At 37.9% G+C, this 17882-nt stretch overlaps 2 long non-coding RNA genes across 2 annotated transcripts in view; one reads left to right on the top strand and one right to left on the bottom strand.

Moving 5' to 3' along the window:
• Positions 1-395: 395 nt before the first annotated feature.
• The window catches only part of LOC104910543, a 43801-nt gene continuing 26314 nt past the window's right edge, over positions 396-17882 (bottom strand). Inside the window, exons 4-6 of the long non-coding RNA XR_793176.3 lie at positions 16269-16429; positions 3007-3149; positions 396-2602 (exon numbers count right to left, since the gene is read on the bottom strand). This is a non-coding gene — a long non-coding RNA (uncharacterized LOC104910543). The remainder of the gene's footprint in view (positions 2603-3006; positions 3150-16268; positions 16430-17882) is intronic.
• Positions 12356-17882, top strand: part of LOC116216538 — a 16294-nt gene continuing 10767 nt past the window's right edge. Inside the window, exons 1-2 of the long non-coding RNA XR_004159479.1 lie at positions 12356-15688; positions 16775-16924. This is a non-coding gene — a long non-coding RNA (uncharacterized LOC116216538). The remainder of the gene's footprint in view (positions 15689-16774; positions 16925-17882) is intronic.

The following is a 17882-nucleotide window of genomic DNA, read 5'->3' as shown; positions in this document are numbered from 1 at the left end:
GATACCTTTTGAAGGTCAACCAAAGCATATAAATGTGAGGGTATAATGGGTGCAGTTGAAATGCTCTAAGAAGCCTTTTAATTACTGCCGTTAGAGTAGGACATACAGTGAAAAATATCTAGTGTGAAACAGAGCTTGGAAGAGAATATGAGGAGGATGTTGAAGACCAAATTATCCAACAGAACTCCAGCTACTCAATAGAATTAAACCTCAAAGATTTCCACGTCATGAATTATGTTGGAAGATGTCATGCTGGATTGAGCTACAGAACTTCATAGACAAATCCTTTTCTACTTTCTTTTCTTATTTATTTACTTATTTAAATTACTTGGAGCATTCCGAAGGATCTTCAGATTCCAAATGAAACAAATCTAAATTGCTACTTATTAACAAAACCAAGGAACATTCAAAGGCATTTTTCAGAGTTTTTGTTCATACCCACCTACTCATCTTCTTCGTGCAGGTGTTCACTGTTGAGAAGGACATGTAACTGCTTGGCTAGAAATCAAAACAAGAACTCTGCCACTGAAAGACATCCCTTTTGGATATTCTCTGTGTTGTATGCTCTACTGCAAGCAAACTAAATAATATAAAAATGTGTGTGTTAAGTTCTTCTTAATATAACAGGCTGATCTATGTCAACTATGTCTAATATTTAAGAAGGCCATGCTAATATACGCATTGAAGTCAGAGAGGAGTTCTTAACAGAAAAAGGAAAAAAAGAAAGAAAAGGCTGGCATCTTTTCTGAACAGAGGTCATAAAATAATTATAGACTTAAAATGAAACCATTCGTCTTTCAGTAGTAAATCAAAACAGATAGGTAGATATTTTCCCAGACAATTGTACAACAAGACTAATGAAGTCTGACAGGATGAGTGGTAACCACAGTTCTATGTTTGGCAGTGCTGTGTTTGAGTTTACCCAGTCAGAAGCTGAGACAGGAGCAGTTCTGAAAAGGGACAGCCAGAGTTCCAGACATATAAAACCCTGACAGATCTAAGTTTCGAAATTAAAATGGAAGGGCAAGAAATTGATTAATTTCCTTCAGCAGGCTGTGTCATATCTATACTGAAGTAATGTGCAATACAAATTTCTGATTCTTTTTTTAGCTTATATACGTAATGCCATTTACTAATAGATTATAATAGATTAATAACATATGGAAGAAAATCTTCTGGAAGAAACTTTGAAGGCCAACCTTCAGCTGTCAGCTGTTGTGCATGTTTTTCAGTCCTTAGATCTTATTGGAAAGGAAGCCTCTTCAATTTATTTCAAACTATGTCCCAAAAATAATAGCCACATCTCAGGAAGTGCCAAGCTCTTGGCTGGTGACCCTGTGCTGTTTTGTTCTCATATACATTTCATTTTGACTGACAGATAAAGAGGAAAACCAGAGTATCAGTATGTAGTTCAGAAAGGAGAAACATTCTCCCGTATGTTTGGATTTATGTGATCATAAACTACCACTTTAGTTTGTTAGCTCTGAACCAATTTTAGGTATTATTAGCAATGAGTTGAACAACCTGATGATAATGATTTCCTCATTAAGTAGTGTGTCTTAGTAGTGGTAATAATAATTATAACAACAATCATAGTAATGTGATTGTCAGAAAAATGGGTAATTTGTGGATTAATATCTTGGTAAACCTTGCTCTTTGGTGACAACTAACGGCCTTGAACTTATAATTGTACATTTGTTCTGAATCATTAACACCTGATCTCACTAGTCATGATTTTATTGACAGTATCCAAATCACAAAATCGATTTTGCTTCTATTAGGTAAAGAGTTCATTTAATTAAAGTCAGCATTTAATAAGAGGGAAACATTAACACATTATGTGGCTGTTATCTGTTTTATAATTACAGCATACCTTCATCCACACTCTTTCCTGTGGCTTAAAAAAAAAATAAATTACAACACCAGCATTGTATTGCAAGGTTTATATTTGTGCTTCACTTTGTCATTTGAATATTTGTATATATTAATAGAAAATAGCATTTGCGTGAGGAACAAGTATAGATATAAATCACAAAGAGAAAGCATCTCTATGAGCATAACAGTGTGATGAGGATTCAGCAAAGCATAGTTGTCTAATTGCTTCATTTACATAGACATAGATGTTCACAACGGAGCATCAGTTGTACTGGAAACTTCTCTGTGAATGCAGTTAGAGTTAGATGAAGGTGGGCTAAAAGTGTATTCTGGAAACAGCTATCAAATGCAAATGAGCCACAAAGCTGTTTCTATATTGTCTCATGTACCTAAAAAAAAGAGTAGCCCAACTAACTAAGAAAAGGAGAGGATGGAGTCTGAATAAAATATGCTCTACAAGATTCTCATTAGAAATAAAATATCACTGAAGATTATTAAAATTCTGTTCAGTAAAAAAGCAGCTGCAGTTCCACCTAAAGCAGACAGCAATGCCCATGTCTGGTATCAGCCGCTGGTTTCCCCACTGATTACAGCAATCTCCCCTCGTAATACTCCCTGGACTCATGCCACTCCCAGCTGCCACGTTTCTGGCCACATGCCCCTCATCCCAGCAGCAGTTTTATCTGATGCCTGGCGTGTCATGGAGTTGTCCAGTGACTGCACTTCACTGAAGAAAAACAAGGCAGGAAATTAAAAGATATAGATGGTATAGACAGTGGGGAAAAACGTATAGTAAAAGCAGTAATTTCCTAGGAAGTGCAGGAGGCCAAAAAACAGCAGTCTGGGTGTATCTCATGTAGGTTGTGACCTGCTATAGAAACTTTTAAAAATGCTTCGGTTTATACATCTATATTTTATCCAGCTTAGAAACAGTAAACTGTCATGTAGCTTCTCCTCTACACTGTTTCTAAGGAAAGAGTAAATCAGACACTACACATGACAGAATTTGCAAGACACAACATATAAGAGATTTAATATCCCTGGGAAATGATAGGCATCTAGTATTAAATCATCTGTCATTTTCCTCTCCATCTAGCCAAATGGCCTACTTCAAAACAAGGGTAATCCCACCTATTACCCATCTTCTTCTGAAGTGACCTGCACCTCTGCATGCTGCCCAGTGATGCACTTGATGGCTCACTATGATGAGAATGAGTAGAATCTCCAATACGGTAAGTTCCAAGGATGGAAAGCTCTTGCACAGTTGTCAGATCCTTAAAAAGGAAGAAGCAAAAAGTCTTGTTAATAGTTAAACTTGGCTCACTCATATCTTGCCATTATCTTTAAATCCATTGCAATGACATGGTAATTCTGCTGTGATCCAGAAAAAAAAATTGTAGTGATCAGAGATTTCAGTTAAGAAAATGGTATTTCATGTCACAGCCCACTTCCAGTTGGGTATATACATTTAATGGCCAATATCCCTACTAAGTGATGAGAGATATGGGTAGAAAAATAATAGAGACAGTTATCCTAGATACATGAGCTTCAGTAAGAGCGTTGACCAGCCAGTATGGGGCTGTTCTTGATTGTGCACCAGATAGCACTGCCTAAATTTGTTCTGGGTCTGGCTAGCTCACTACTATCTATGCAGACGACTTGCAATTTCTTTGTTCAGCTTTGGGTAGAAGGTACAGGTGCCACCATGCATTAATTGCCCACAGACTTCAAAACAAAAATTCTTCAGATGTGCTAATGTAGATTCTTAGTTCCTGCAAATGCAGCTCATCAGGGTTTTCAGCTGACAGGCAATGCTTGTTCTAATGTTTTTAATAAAACTGCAAGTGTGAAAGACACAGTATGCAAAAGGCTGTGCTAGGTCCAACATCCACCTACAATCTTCTGCTTTATCATACTGATCTTTGCCACTGTTTGTGGGAGCCAGAACCGTCCATGCATCTTGTGCCTGGTTCTATGGGTTACAAATCATCCCAGAGAACTTAAGCAAGACAGGAGCACGTGGGTACTGAATACAGCTAAATTACTTCCATACCACTGATCTATCTAATAGTATCTTGAGCAAGACCTCTGGACTTCCTTGTCTGTTGGTAGACCAGACTGCAGCATTAAATAAAAACCAAATTCCACTAGGCATCTGATCTCTTTTAAATTCCAGATTTTCAGTTCTAGGAATGGCCATCAAGAGAAAAACAAAACAAACAAACAAACAAAAAAAACACAGGATTAAATAAGGAAAGAAAGCAAGAGGCAGAGGGTTAATATACCATGTATAAATAATGCAGAAGTAAATGTTGCATAATGATGGATTAAGATTGAATAGTGGCTACCTCTAAGTAAGAATAACATAGGTGCATCTAAGAAACACATTTAATGTAGTATGTTACTTACATACTATGCCATGAATGGGATGCATACAATTATTTTTAGTAACCCTTGGCTTAATAATAGTGGTAGACAGGGATTTTGTGCATAGCATTTTACAGTGAGATATCATATAACGTAAAAGCAATATGATTCCTTCTGAATTTTGTGCAACGAGCCTTGCTCTGAGAACAGTTGGGAACACTGTTTCAGCACATAATGTTCACCGTATATTATCTACAGCCTATGAAGTCAACATGCACTTTTGCACACTTGGCATCATCTTGGCATCATCTTAGACTGACCATCGTAGAAAGTAAGTTTTTAAAGTGACAATCTTTCAGGCCTCAATAGACAACAGAGCCTTTATAGAGAGCTTTAGGCACCAGCCCCAGAACTGCAGTTAACTCAGAAAAACTGCAAGGAAAGAAAGGAAACAAAGACACACCAAGGAAATAAGCTGTGGATGTTGAATTCTACATCTGAATTGCAAACTGAGTATAGATTCCACCACATTACAACAAGAGTCAAACTGGAGCACTTTGTTTCCCCTGAAATCTTCTGTAATATTCCCCCTAAGTATGGTATAATCCTTGCCAGCTGAAAACAATTGCACACAGTTCCCTCCAATTGCAGTTGTGTCACATGTGGGAGATTAAGGGAGACATAATGTATTCTATTACCTCAAAGACTATGAGAGTTCCATTTAAAGCAAATTGAAAGGCTCTCAGTGACTTCAGTCTTGACCAGCCTGATTCCAGAGGAGTTCTTTCTCCTGCTGCTGCATCTAGTGTCTCTCACTACCGCACCTCGATTAGGGGAGAGCAAGGGTGCATTTCCCACCATTTTTTCAATCACAGGTTGGAAAGCAGCACAGCCTGTGAAATGCACCCTCTGGAAAGCACAGAAAAAATGTGACTGTTTAAAATGTATTTATCATTCCGTGTGACCTAATAATAGCTTCATGTTTGCTCTACAGGCAGCAATGGAAGGGATGCCTAAATGGCTTAGTGAGGAAACAGTTTACTGAAGAAATATCCCTGTTACTCATCATCCACAAAAAAGGGATGCAGGTTGTATTTGACCCCTATTATTTGGTCTTAACAATATGAGAAAGGTAAGTAAGAAACAAAACTTGGTCTGTCACACTGAGGTGTACTCTTTAAATACCAGTTGGCACATAACATATGTTTGAATCGTTTGATAAGTGCACCATTCCAAATAGCCTAAATCTCAATACATCCCTAGCCAAACTGTCATGACTTCCATCTGCTCTACGTGGCTGGTTTCCTTCCCCCAAGAAATGAAGAACTGAGGAAGGGAGAAGTGTATGTATACAAATCTGACCCCCAAAATGATGGTGGCATTGGGCTACACAACTCAATCTGTGATCTTGGAAGTACTTCCAGGTGCTGCTTATTAAACATACCCGAAGAGTACTCTGGCAGTAAGCCTAGATCTCACTGTATGGAAAAACTGTAATAAGCTGTTGACGATGCATATATGGAGATTGCATATACAAAATATTCTAAAACTTCTTTAACTCAGCTTCTTCCAGTGCATTGGACATCCCATGCATTTTTTCTTAATTGTTCCCTCAAAACAAATAATTGTTAAATCCATACATATTTTGCATGCATCCTCACAGGGGAGGAGTAGAACAAGCCCATACACAGCATTTTCAGGTTGAAAGGATCCAACAAGCGTCAACTAATTATGCTACTTAGAATAAAAATAAGAGAGACTCATCTACATAGCTATAGAAGAGCTAGTCTCCCCTTTCAATTGAATGGCATATAGGCAATACAGATGAGAGTCTAGAGCACTATTCATCTCATCTCAAAGCAGCCACCCTTAGTAGATGAGATGCATGTAACCAAAAAAACACTATCTTCCCCCTGTTGGCTGCAAAGACAGTTTACTCTGTCTACCTTAACCAAAGAAGAATTTAGATAATCAAACCTGACTGGGCTGAACATCAATAACATCATCGTAGCAGTTATATTCAGTTCAATTATATCCAGGAATGAAAGCATTGGTTTCAAGATTTGAAGAAGAAATAAGAAAGGAGAAAGAATTTTCCAACAGAACACTTTAGTATCTGTAAGCAATATCCTTCTCTAGTTTTCCACAAATGGACTGAATATTTGAGGTTCTTACTATGATCACTAGTTTTCTAGTTAAAGAAAAAGAAAACATTTATTTAATTCTGCAAGGTTTCTGGTTCATGTTACAAACGATAGCCCTCATCTCTTCAGACTGAAATGCTGGTAACACCAACTATTTTAACTGTCTGTAAAAGGCAGACTATAAGACAGCATATAGGGTAAATGCTAAGTTACAGCTTGAACCAGTGATGGAGCACCTGGTGGGAAGGCAGGGCCAACCTAGGGGAGCTCAGGTGCACGCAATGTACCTGAGTGAGTAGAAGGGGTGGAGCCATCATTCCAGATCTCATTTAAGGTTGGCAGTGGAGGCAGGGATGTTTTGTTGGAGATCCTTCCCTACCTGTGATCTTCCAAAAGTAAGCAAATTTTCTTCCTTTGTTTATGTTTTTATGGTTGTTGTATTTGGGCTAGTCCTTATTTGCTGCAGCCTAGGACTTCACTGCCCTACTATTATTGCTGTACTTCTTATCATGTTACAGCATTACACACCAATATGATAGTTAAAACAGATTGTCCTTATATTCTTTCAAATTATGTTGTCTCAATTATTGTATTTTGTGCTATTCAAATATCCTGCACGTTCATTTCTACAAGAAATCATATTTATTTATTAAGAAAAAAAACCTACTTAGCGAGTGATGAAGAAAAAGCTGACATACGAATTAGCCATACTTTCTTGTGGCTTGTCTCCTGGAGACATAAATGGCTGATTTGCTCATAAAAGTCACAGATGCATCTTTAATGTACTATGTTTATAGTTAAACTTTTGGTCTTTTGGTTTTTTTCTCTTTGGTTTTTTCTATTCTTCTACATAACAAATACAGTAGTCATGTTCAGCCAGAGCAGGATCAGATGGGTTTCTTTTATGTTGGTAGTGTGTAGGAAACAAGATTTCTAAGGATCATTGACGGAGTCTGTTATTTTTCACAGTTCATGTTTAAGAAATAATGTGCACTAAGAAGATAAAGTAGTCCTGTCTGCTTAGGAGCTCTGTACATGGTGTACCATGGCTTCTTTCACATTCTTTTTGATCTTTGTAACTTTATTTTAGAATGTTGTAACAAACAGAAAAGTAGATAATTGCGTATATTTGTGAGGTATAGAAGATAGATGCGTAGAGTATGAACATTAGGCTACTACTTCATCATGTTATGTTATTATGGAGAGCGCCACTCACAATCATCGAAGTGCAGAAAGCATAACAGGAGAGTGAAAATGGAGAGGGGAACAGCAACAACAACAGAAACCCTAAACCAAGAAAAGAAAAAAAAAAAAAACAAAAAAAAACAGTCAAGAGAAAGCTAATGCTCCGTAACAATTCAGTTGCTGACACGTCAATGAAGCCTGTTTGAGCTAAGGTTGTAGTCAGTGCCACAACAAGCAGCAGTATTAGCCATCTGGGAGCCTGAGTCTTTGCAAGATGGTTGCAAGTACAAACCCACCCCCTCATCTGAGGGAAAAGGGCAGCAAAGCATCTCAGTTTCAAATCTCACCCAGTTCTGAAGACTATATCAATTTTTGTTCAGCCTTTGAATTCTAGGGCAAATATTCACAGTGAGACCTCTCCTCCCCAGGAGGATGGAAGAAAGAATGACTCATGAGTCAGGATGACGGTGCTTTGACAGTGGTAGAGGTTCTCATAGCAAAGCACAGAGCCTTTCTATGGTCCTTTGATACCATTTAGGGCAACCACCAGCTGTCTTCAATTACATCAAGAAGGCATATGAAGTTGCAATAAGTTAATCATGCTCTCTATATTGGAAGTGTGGGGAGTTGTAAGTTTTCTTGTTCTAAGCTGTTACAAAATCCCCACATAAAAATGATTAGCTGGGCTTAGCTTACTGTTCTGTGATTGTGTACATATAGCCAAATGTAGATAGATTAACAGTATGGCAAATATTTTCTGTCATAAAATATCTTTGTCCTTGCATGATAACAAGTTTTCATGGCTTTTTCTAACAAGTTACAATTGAAAAGAGAAAAAGGGTGATTCTTTTCTTTCTGTTTTTCTGAAGGTCTTATCTGTAAGCTCTGTTTTCCCTAAAGCATTGACTCATCCGTGACACTTCTCAGTATCTACCTTACCCTGAAGCAGAGCAAACCTTTATAACTTAAATATTGGAAAGTAGAAAAGAGTTACGCTGGGGATAGGAGAGGAGGCTGTATGCCAGGGCAACTATGGAAGCCTTCTATGTTGTTATGTTGGCCCACAGTGTCAGGGGGCTGATATTGGTTGTATGATAGAGGCTGAACCTTCCCACCAATATTTCATCACATGATGTTACTGTGCAACAGTTGGTAGCAGTGGGGCAGTTTGGCAAAATGACATCTGACAGAAAAGTGTGTATAGAGTGAAGGTGCGTCACTGAATTCCTCCCTGCAAAAAGAAATCACGCTCATTCACATTCACTGACGCTTGCTCTACACTGATGGAGACCAAACTGCAGAAGTGAGCAGTGTAGTTTCCATGGAAATAAATAGGAGGCATTACTTCTGGAGCAACCTATGTAGTATGTATATAGAATAATTTGAGGAAATTTCATAATAAATCTGCTCAGTTTGGGGGGGGAGGGGGAGAGGAAGAAAAGAGACAACACCTTTGTTTTCAATTCTGAGCCTGACAAGCTCCGGTTAAAACTTAAATCATACAGCACCTCATTCCTTCCTGCCCATTATCACCTTTAGCAAAGAGCCACAGTGTTAGATTATTTTTTCACTTGTTTTTGAGCAGCTGTTTTCTTCAGAGTACACCCTCGGCAAAATCTGAACATTCCAGTTGCCATTGGTTGGTATGCACAGATGTGGTCAGCTGTCCTTTTGAGTGATATGTGTAGGGAGTTATCCTCATGATAGTGAACTGGGAGGAGTAGGACGCAGCCTCTAGGTCTTAAGGGTTAGTAAGTTTAAAGGTCAATAAAAATTATTTTTAGCATCAATGGCAGCAGATGCTACTTTGACTGCAGGTAAGGTAGGAAAACTGGGAACGCAAGTGTCATTTTACATTGTGACTTTTCAAAGCAGAGCTTTTCCTTTTAAAGTCCCTTGTTTCCTATGCATGCTAATAGGTTTCTGACTTCTGCCTGTCCTGTTCTGCATAATAAATCCAGACTTCATGAGAGAGACCCAGATTCAGCCTTCAAGAATCATGTATGGAGCACCTATCACTAAATGCTGTCTGCTCAATTGGAGCAAGGTTTAAATGGTCTTGATGGAGTTAATCACAAAAAAGAATTTGTATCCATATCTGAAAGAGAACAACCTCCGAGACAGCAACATAACCACATTTTGTTACTTACTCTGACAGCAGAAATTTACAAAATGCAGATTTAAAGGTGGTAAAATACACATAGAGATCTGTTGATATATGAAAGGCACTCAGAGGAGAAAATATATTCATGCAGTACACCTAACCACTAGCAATAAAAGTCTCTCAGGAGGTGTGTGTAAATCTCCTTATTACTGGAAGTCTAAAATAAGAGGAAAGGGGGAGTGAGTTACCTTTTTTTTTTTCTTCACACCCTTTCCCAGAACACCTGGCAATGCCCATAGGGACTCAGATGAGAAGGCAGCTGGACCAGAGGGTGAGAAATCCACACGAATTTCAGTCTCAACTCTCAGTGGTCTAATGCAGCACTGTGGAAAATAACTGCTCCAAATACCAGGACAGCAGTGCATAGAAAGGTCCGAGTATTTGCTAGGAAATTTACTGGGTCCCCAGAGGGTTGATTATTGAATGTATATCTAATAATATATCCCTTATACATCATAGCCTCCCTGCACCTGCACAGCATAGTTAATATGCATGAAATTCAGTGTGCTTTAGGGGAATAGTTCTCAGTGTGCGGCAAGCTGGTTTGTATTTAAAGGTGAAACTAGTGTTAGGAAGATCACAAATTCTCTTTTGGTTTCATTTCCAGTGACTGCTTTGGTCCTCCAGTGAACAGCATGCAAGCACTGCCTTTTTCTGGTGTATTGTTGGAGATGTACTTAATATTACAATTCTTTCAATGAACATCAGCTTATCCCAAAAAGAAATTAGAAGATACTTTTTACTTTTAGTATAAAAGTGAACATCACCTGTGCACAAGAAAGATGATAAGGATTGACTAAAATATGTTTTAATGTACCCTCTAGTCAACAGAAGTACAAAACCACGGAATTGTAGTGACTCTGTCATCACTGGATTTCAGCGGAAGTGTGGCATGTTCCAGGTTAGATTCCGCCATGGTGGAAGCACAGCCCTCAGGATTCCCTGGGGTTACTCTTGAACACTTGGAAACCAGGCTCCAGCTCTTCCTGTTAGGTAAGTATTGCTTAGTATTGAGCATTTGTTCATTTCTTGCTTGCACAAGGGTCTGACTTTCTTGATTCCGGATGCCTGTCCTTTAAAATCTATATGAGCCAGTGGTTACACATGCAGTATTCTTTGATCTTATGGTATGAGCTTCCTACGCAGCAGGAAACAGATATTTTTTCATGTCGAAATCGAGCCATATCTCAGAAGGAAACAAAAATAAGCTTTTTCTTCTCTGCCCCAGTTTTCATCACAAAACCTTTGGCCCCTGTTGCTTTTGTAAGATCTTTCCTCCCTGTCTGCCACACGAACTGTGGGAAATCTTTCCCAAGCGCATTTAAGCCCTTCCCGTCAATCCATTCCAAAAGTTGCTTTAGGTTTAGTGTCCCTCAATTCAAACACTCCCTTCTGCTCCTGTGGGTTTTACCTCAGAAATATTAATATCACCTGAATTTCCTGGCCTTGAAAGGTCATCTTCAAAAGTGTAGTAACTCTTCTTGACCGTTGCTCTATGTGTTGGCAGAATGGAAAGAGAATCAAACTGCAGATGGCTTTGTACCTTATTTCCTTACTTTTAAAAGCATTTCTTTACCGTTTCAATTTCTTGAAAATAGTCAAAGAAACTTTATGATTTAGGTCACAGATGATACTAAGACATTGTATTAGTTAAAGGTGTGAAAGGGTACAATAACTGTAGGGTTCCATATGTGCTATATATTTTCAATAGTTGCATACTCCACCTATAATAAGGTTTCACTGCTTTGCTCTTCAGAGTTACAGACCTACTGCTTTGATACAGGACTGCCTTTTAGTTTGTGGATCACAAAGTCAGTCAAAGTATATGCAAACGAAGTTTTAAGGGATGAGAGTAAAAATGGATGTTGGGGGGGAGTTCAGGCTTACTTAAGAAACTTTGCAGCTTGTGGCTGAACCAAAATTTGTGCAGGCATAGCTGGAAAAATGTGCCAAGCAGGCTGTTGAAGAAGCATAAATGCTTCTGAACTTGACTTACGGGTGGTTACCTGAGGGGTCAATGATACATGATGCTATATTATTGTCATTTTAATGCTTTACTCTGTCCATTTATGCCTTTGGTCCCATTCCCAGAATGACTGAGTCACCTTTATAAACTTATGGCAAAGAAACATAGTGACTGGGAAGGGAGCAGGACAATAATGTTTGCTTGAAGTACATCGCCACCATTCCCAGAAATGCTGGAGAAAACTGTCTGATCTCTTTTATTTAGCACTGCCAGACACCCAGCAAAAAGTCCATGCACCACCCTCCAGAACATAAATTCAGAATCTCTAAAATCTCCAAGGCCCCATGTTTCAGCTGCAGAGGAGGTTTTGAATATGTGTAGGGATGAGCAAACAGCAGCATGACAGACAGCACTCATGACTCAACCTTGATAATAGGCAAACCAAATAGTCAAATAATTCACTGTAATTCAGCCTAGCAATTTAAAATATCACACACTCCTGATTCTCTGGCAAGCTACCTCATGTAGGGTATGATATATTTTTTCAGCAGTTTCAAACTGCCAAAAATGTGGTATTATTTCTCAAACAGGAAACAAATTAATGAAGGATATGAGAGGTAAATGAAAACGTGTCACAGAATGAAAACATAGTTCAGAAGCTCTTAATAAATTAAAAGTTACAAAAAGCAATTTACAGAGTGTTTTATGTATGTCACTACAATGAGGTTTTATTGGTGTGATATCATAATTTGGCTGTCTCTGGTCCCTTTCTCTTGGCAGCTCTAGCTCTAAAGACATTATGCGCTTGACATGCCAGCTCAGGGAGCTGAATGCCAGAGGTCTGCTTTATTTGGGCAGTAATCAACAGGACTTGTAGGTTTACCTAAGGACTTCTACATCAATTCTTCACGTATCGCATCTTGGGGTCTTTCTTGTTTGACTTTAGTAATTGCTTTTTTGTGCAAAGAGACTGACTAAATTCATCAGGATTCACTGTTGAAATTGCATGGTTTTCAGTTGCTTTCCAAATTTCCCACAAAATTATCTGTGTTTACAAATGTATCCGGATTTTACTTTGAACTTGATTCCTTCCTCCTGCCCTTAAAGATAAATGAATTCCTAAACATGTTTGTACTTGCAAATTCATAGATTTATACACTTCATGCCACTTTAATCCCTATTAAACTAATCTGAAGTCATGTCAGGCCAACTATCCACAGTAAAATGGATTAGACAAGCCAGTTGATCAGAGATAGAAATGATTCTGGTTTCTTTTCTGTCTAGCCTCTGTGCATTTAGAGCACTATTTTCATACAAACAATTTTGTTCTCTTTAATTCCTTTCTGATTAAGCTAATTCAAAAATAACATTTGTTCTTAGAGAATCATTAGTGTGAAGCAGAGCAGACAATGCTTTTAATTAGGTCTTTTTGTACCTCCTCTATCCATTTAGTAATAAAATTACTTCTGTATTAATTGATTAGCTATTTTAATTTACACAGCAATAAGTGCTTAGATGCAGTGGTCACGAAAAAACAGCTTTGTTAAATAATTTTCTAAGTATAGGTGATATTTGTTTCCTGGAGAAGTGAAAGATGTTTTGTTTAAAAGCTTTGTGATGCATGTGCTGTAGCTTCTGACAGTTCTTCTCAGCAGAATGTAATAGACCTCTCACTGAATTTTAAGGAACTTAGTATGTACTAGTTCAGCTTTATTTTTATTTCTAACAGAGACTCTTGTATAGCTAAAGAAGTATGTATGTTCAAATTATGTAAAAGACCTCTTTGTACAAAGGGAGTCTTAGGCTGGGAAAGAATGCTTATCTACTGAATTGTAAGAGGAGTACTGCATTTTTTATTGTATTTTTAATTCTTTTAATATTTGAAACAAAGAAACAAAGTAACGTACTTCAGCTTACGAAAGGGAATAGTCATTAAAAATTGTTGTTGGGAACCAATTCTTCACACATCTTTTGAAGTGGAACAAATTGCTGTTTATAATAATGGATTAACATAATTAGATCACACACAATCTCTGTTCAATTGGCCACATTAACAGAAATATATGATAAGAATATTTCTATAGTTCTGCTTTCCACATTTTCTTTTGAGAACAGTGGCTTGACTTCTCAGCTACTCTAAATTCTTCATACTGAAGGATGGAAATGCAATGAGGCTGTATAATTACTTAATTATAAATTACCTCACTCAAATGACCTTATACCGATTGGTTGTCTTCACAAAATGTCTGTGCAAATATTAATCATAACTGCTTCCTCTGCCTTTCTTCCACAGAAGGAAATTTCCTGGCCACATCAACACATGCATATCACATTGCAGCATGGCAGCTGGCTGACCCAGTCCTACCTACCCTCACCCATCCTACCCATTCTCAAACACTTGCTCCCTACTTAAGAATGAGAATTTCACTGTCATCCCACTCCCTCCATAATGTCATACCATGGTTGGAACAACAGCAGACAATACTTTATCATTCTCCTTATCTGTTGAAAGGTTTTGCGCATGGTATGGATGTGCATAAAATTCTCTGATCCTTATATATGTCAGTAAGAGTGGAAAAGGAAAGAATTCAAGAGGCTTTTTCTACAATTGTTGGTATGCTCTTCAATGCACTTTTTTCAGGCCATGACTCAGATAAAGAAGGGAACAGCTAAATGAAAGGGAAAATGAAAATGAGCTCTCCTAATAGAGGTTTAAAGCAAAGGGTCTGATATCCAGGAAAGACCAATTTTGAGCTCAGAGCTGCAGCTCATACTAAGGAGGTTTGCTGCACTTGCTCATTCCTGTTTAAATCAGCTGTCTTTTCTGAATCTTACAGCAACACAATGGTAGAAACAGCTAAGAAAAAGCAAGGATTAGTAAAATGGTTTCTAGTGGTATTCTTCATTTTGCTCTAAAGCATGGGGGAAGGGGGAAATAGTTAGTGTTCAGAGGTAAGAATGATATTTACTATCATACAACTGTTTTCTCTCCCTTACCTATGGGTGAAGCTTCAATCATTTAGAAACCTCTAAATGCAAATATGTTTCTAGTTGAATTTATTCAGTGTATGTGTTTATCAGGAAAAAAACAGAAGAAAATCTCCTTTACCCCATATTAAAAAAAATATATCTTTGAGTACAGAGGCAATTATTTTTGTGTTCCAGCACTTTGCCACAGAAAAAATCATCAGATTGATGCATTCTGCTGATTGAATGAGGACCAAATCCTTTGGGGAGAAAAAGGGAAAACAAAACATGTAATCATGTGGTCAGATACTGCATATTTGGGGTGTTCTGCAGTACTAGAATATTTGACTTTTTTGTAAGGATTTATCAGTCTCTTAAGATAGTTTTTACATGCTGTATTTATAACTCTGGCTTGTGCATCTTCTTTGTTTTCCCCTACCTTTTGTCTGTCTTAGCTGTTGCTTTACACCTAGCTAAAGACTGAAAGCTCTTAGGGTATGAAAATTATCTTCCCGTAAGTATGGAAAGCAACTAACATTTGACAATATCATAACAATAACCTGAGTTACCATTTTAAGTTGCAAAAGGTCACTGCTTAAAGAGACAGGAGACAAAAGAATGTACATTGTTAAGGAAAACTATTTTGGTGTTAAACATCTCAGCATTTATAGGGGTGCAAAACATTTCTCCTTGGATATCTTAAAAAACTGTTTGGATGTGGTGCTCGGGGACATGATTTTGATGTCGGTTGTTAGAGTATGGCTAAGTTGTGATTGGAGTTGATGTTCTTCAAGGTTGTTTCTGACCTGAGCAGTTCTATGATTTCAAGAAGCTGATCTTATAGCTGAGTAATGGCTAGCTATTTTACAGATTTTTCTGTATTTGACAAGAGAAAATGCAGGAAAAAAAGTTCCTTCCACTTCACGGGGTATTGCTGGTGTAACTTGTCCTACAGGAGTAGGCATGGTGACAGAAAGAGACTCTCAAAGGGAAGAATCTGATCCAACTTTTCTGGAGTATGTAAGTATTTGAAATCTACTGCATCTGAAAATACTGTTAGGCATGCATCAAGCAATAAAACATCTGACAAAAGCATTATAATTACTGTAAAGGTGAGCTTCCTACTGAGCTTTCATCAAAGTTTTAACCCAAACAATGATAATCAACAGAGATGGTGACAAATGGAAAGGAAGTGAGGAAGAATAGTGACATTTGGTGCTGAACCATATGTGCGTGGTTTGAAAGACATGACTGAATTGTTTTTGGTGCTCTATTATTCTGACATTTAGAATGAGGCAAGTTTCCATTTCCATTAATGTACTGCCAACTCAAAGGGGAACTGTCGCAAATTTGAGACTAAAGAAAGCTGTTCCTCAAACTTCTCTTGAGCATAATCAATGCCCTTGCTAAGCAACAGTGTAGTATCACGATGTATAATCTAAATAATTCTTACAGTTTCTGCTTCTTGAATGTAAGAATGTGTTTTATACCCCATTATGATATGGCATCACTTTGATAAAAGATCATGGATTTATCTATGAATGAAGAGCAACTAGTGCAAAGGATCTCTGTTCATCAAGATTTTTTTTTAAATACTAACCTTACAATTAAAGCCACTGAGAGAGTGACCCAGGTAGAGGACATTCAGAGGTAAGAACCTGGAAGCTTGACATCTTCTCAAGTGCTAACAAAACCCCAAAATTGTTTGATGGAATAGTGGGATGACCAACTTCATATATCCCATTTAAAGTCCCTGGATATCTGTAAAGGAAAAACAAAACAAAAAAAAGGAGAAAGAGAAGAGATAGAAGGAGGAAGCAGAAGGTAGCATAAGGTGATTTGGTAATCAGGATCCTGCAAGGAAGTGCTAGACTCCGTCCTTCTCTGAAACAGCTTCTGGATGCTGAAATCTCTATTAACTGTTCAGCTTTACAAGCGACTTGAATTTAAGGGATTCTCCTCACATTGTGCAACAATAGTTGAGCAGTTCTGGGGATGACACTCAGTGATAAAAACTGAAGGGATGATTATTAAAAACGTAAGTCATCAGTGTGTGCTTTCTTTACTAATTAACGTTTTCCCCCATGTGACTGCTTCTCTCTGAAGGTTTGGTCATTGGCTCAACTTAATTCTCCCAACAAGCAGTGATTGTTCTTCAGTAACAGAAGAAATCGGCCATACTAGCTGCCTTACTGACCGTATGATTTTGTTCTTTGTGTGTGTACGTGGCTGGCAATAGTTTAAGACAACTTCCAGGTAATAAACTCCATTTTATTTACTTAATTCCTTTTCCGTAGCAGACTTGGAGCCCTACTTCCACATCTCAACCTTGCTCAGTGGAAGAACTAACTCGCATAGTCTTCAGAATAGTTCTGCGCTCCAAATCACAGCTCTGAGCTGATCCTGCTCTCCAGCTCCTCCTGAAGCTCATTCTTGGAGCGCTATAAAGACAGCTGGAAGTTCGTTTCCTTGCATGATTCACAAAATCCTTTGAGATCAATGCAGGACTTTGATGCCACTCGGCACTTTTTTTCTTTTTAGTTTGGAGCAAAATCCTCATCCTTCATCAATGTGACTTTTGCATCCCTTTTTGTGGTATTTGTCCCTTCTGCTAGCAGAACACATTGAGAAAATATGTACATGTCAGTGTACTACAGATATACCTTGACTTCACAGAAATGAATTTATTGCTAGAAAAGTTGGAAAGAATGGCAGTCATGGCATCAGAATCCCCTCATGGAGAAAATGACACAAAGATTAAATATCCTGTAATAATGAAGCGTACACTCTTTTGAAACATCCTTCCATTTCATCTCAAAAATTGGACCTTTGGTGAAAATGCAAGCCATGAAGTGAATCGAGCTGAAGAATAACTAGCAGAAATATCAAGGGGGAGAGGCACAATTTCAGTATAAATCAGAATTTACCTTGGAAAGGATGCAAGCACTATCCCTAGAAGTAGTGCAGATTTGTGAACTGAACATTGAATTCACCTCCCTTTAAACTCTAGGTGAATTGGTAATATGAGTAACACAATGTCATGTGAGATGGGGAAGTAAATGAAATCTGGAAAGCAGCCAAGTGGAAAAAAGTAACAACAAGAAAATTAGAAAATCTATGGCTCTGTCTGCAATAGCTGTGGACAAAAATACTGCGTTGGATAGTTACACCTCCAAAGGAAAAGGCTTGAATTCCTATTTGAAGTAAATGTAAA

Source organism: Meleagris gallopavo, chromosome 4 (genome assembly GCF_000146605.3).
Source record: "Meleagris gallopavo isolate NT-WF06-2002-E0010 breed Aviagen turkey brand Nicholas breeding stock chromosome 4, Turkey_5.1, whole genome shotgun sequence".
In the NCBI taxonomy this organism is placed as follows: domain Eukaryota; kingdom Metazoa; phylum Chordata; class Aves; order Galliformes; family Phasianidae; genus Meleagris; species Meleagris gallopavo.
This window is presented reverse-complemented; position numbering and strand designations above follow the sequence as displayed.